Raw genomic sequence first — 2,788 nt, 5'->3', positions numbered from 1 at the left:
TCTCATTTCAAAAAAGGAGAAATGTCAATTGATAAACCTCATTCTGGAAGTCTGTCAACTTCCTGAATGGATGAAAATGTCAACTCGTAGTGTATTTGGAGTTTGTTCCACCAGGTCAGATTGTTAATCAAGCTTTCTATTCCGAGGTTCTGAAAAGATTACATAACAGTGTGTGACAAAAAAAGTCCTGGTTTGTGGCAGATGGGAGACTGGTTTTACCAGCAGGGCGGTGCTGCTGCTCATGCAGTCATTCAGTGCACAGCATGCCTCTCTTGCTGCACGCACCTTACTTACCTGACCTCATTCCATGCAACTTCTTTTTGTTTCTGCAAGTGAAGAAGGACTTGAAAGGTGTGATTTGAGGGTACAGAAGTGGTGAGGGCGGTGCTGTCAGCCATCTAAACAGATAAGTTTGAAAAATGTTTCCAAGAATGGAATCACAGATTTGACAAATGTATTAAGTGTAATGGAGAGTGCTTTGAAGGTATAAGGGTTTTGTTTTTTAATTTAAATACATAGGTTTGAAAAAAGCATTGTGTTTTGGAGGGTACCCCCTTATAACTTTATTGCATCAATAATATATCTTTTGGTGTGATTGGCTAATATCACAGAACATTCATTATATCTTCCAGGTCAATCCATGCTATGAGGTATTTCACAGATTCATCATTCTTCTTTAACATTGCATAGTTTTTAGTTGTGCTTATATATCCAAATTTATTTATTCTTCCACTGATGGGATGTTTGCTATTATGAATAGTCCTCTGGTGAACATGGGTTTGTTTATTTATTATTTCTCTGGTATAAGAGAGAGATTAGTAGGTTGTATGACATTTCTAGACTCAACTTTCTGAGGCTGCGCCATGTCACTCTCCACAGTGACATTTTAGAGACGCACAGCAGAGTATGAGGGTTCCAGTGTCTTCGCACCTTTACCAGCATTTGCTGTTTCCTGATATTTTAAATTTTTTTCTAGTATTGCTCAGTAAGGTGGTATCTCAATTTTTAATTTACATCTCAAATTGTTAATAATTCTAATTCTGAGCATGTCTTCATATATTTGTTGGGTGTTTCTTCTTTGCTGAAATGTCTGCCTGTGTCCTCTGCCACATTTTAACTTCAATTATTTGTCTTTTCCTTGTTGAGGTGTTAATGAATGAGGATTGTAGCCTTCAGTTTGGATTACAGTCAATGTAAAGAAGTTCAAAATTCTCATAGCTGGACTAATAGGTCACATCATGATAAATGGAGAGAAGGTTGAAAAACAAGGAGGCTACTTTGAGGACTAAGGTATACTTGACCCAAGCCACGGTGTTGCCAACTGCCTCACATGCATGTGCAAGTTGGATATTGGAGAAGGAAGACCAAAGAAGAATCAATGCATTTGGATTGTGGTGCCGGAGAAAAATATTGAAAGCATCATGAACTGTTATAAAGACGAAATAATCTGTGTTGGAAGAAGTAAGGTCAAGTGGTCCTTAGACTCACGGATAGCAAGACTTCACCTTATATACTTTGGACATTTCGTCAGGAGAGACCAGTCCCTGGAGAAGGACATCACACTCGGCAAAGTGGAAGTGCAGTGAAGGAGGGGGAAGGCCTCAGCAATACGGACTGATACAGTGACAGCATCAATAGGTTTAGGGATAGGAACAATGAAGAGGATGGCATAGGACTGGGCATCATTTCACTCTGTTGTGCGTAGGCTCACTATGGGTTGGAGCCAACTCCATGGCACCTAACCACAGCAACACGTATCTGTCATGGTACCAGAACCACAGTGTTCTGACTTGTAGTTTTTTGAGCTTTGAAAGTAAGAGGCCTCCTACTTTTATTATTTAGTAGTTCTGTGATTATTTAGGGTCGTTTTCTTTTCCATATAAAACTGATGTTGAGTTTTTCCATCTCTTTAAAAGATGATGTTGGAATCTGTAATTGGATTTCATTATACCTATAAATTTCTTTGAGTAGTGTCGACATTTTCGTATGTTAAATCTTCCTAAACACAAACCTGGTGTATCCCTTTATTTATCTAGGATTCTATTCGTTTTTTGTAGTCCTGTTTTATAGTTTTCTTTGTATATGGTTTTTGTTTCTCTGGTTATATTTATTCCTATATATTTCATCTTTTGGTTGGCTATGGTAAATAATATTTCCTGAATTCCTTTTTAGAGCTATTCTTTTTCAGAAAAAGGAATTAAACTGATTTTTGCATTTTGATATGGTACATAGTCACATTGCTCAATCTTTTAATTAGTTGCAACAATTTCTTTTTGAGTCTTCGGACGATTATATGTATAGGACCTTGCTGTCCAGTTGGTTCTGACTCAGTGACCTTACGTGCGACAGAGGGAAACACTGCCCTGTCCTGCGCCTTCCTCAAAATTGTTGTGATGTTTGAGTCCATTGTTGTGGTCACTGTGTCAGTCCATCTTGTTGAAGGCCTTCCTCTGTTTCACTACCCCTCGACTTTACCAAACAGGATGTCTTTCTCCAGGGACAATTCTTTCTTGACAACATGTCTAAAGTACTTCTCATGAAGTCTTGCTATCCTTGCCTTTAAGGAGTATTCTGTCTATACTTCTAAAACGGATTAGTTTGTTCTTTATATTGAATTGTAATCCACACTGAAGGCTATACTCATTGATCTTCATCAGCAAGTAATTCAAGTCCTCCTCACTTTTAGCAAGCAAGATTGTATCATCTGCATATTGCAGGTTATTAATAAGCCCTCCTCTAATACTGATGCAAAATTCTTCTTCGTATAATCTGGTTTCTCTGATGATTT

This window comes from Echinops telfairi, unplaced genomic scaffold (genome assembly GCF_000313985.2).
Source record: "Echinops telfairi isolate 266 unplaced genomic scaffold, ASM31398v2 ScPeMD7_18;HRSCAF=68, whole genome shotgun sequence".
NCBI classification, from domain to species: domain Eukaryota; kingdom Metazoa; phylum Chordata; class Mammalia; order Afrosoricida; family Tenrecidae; genus Echinops; species Echinops telfairi.
The sequence above is the reverse complement of the archived record's forward strand: the minus strand, read 5'-3'. Positions refer to the sequence as shown.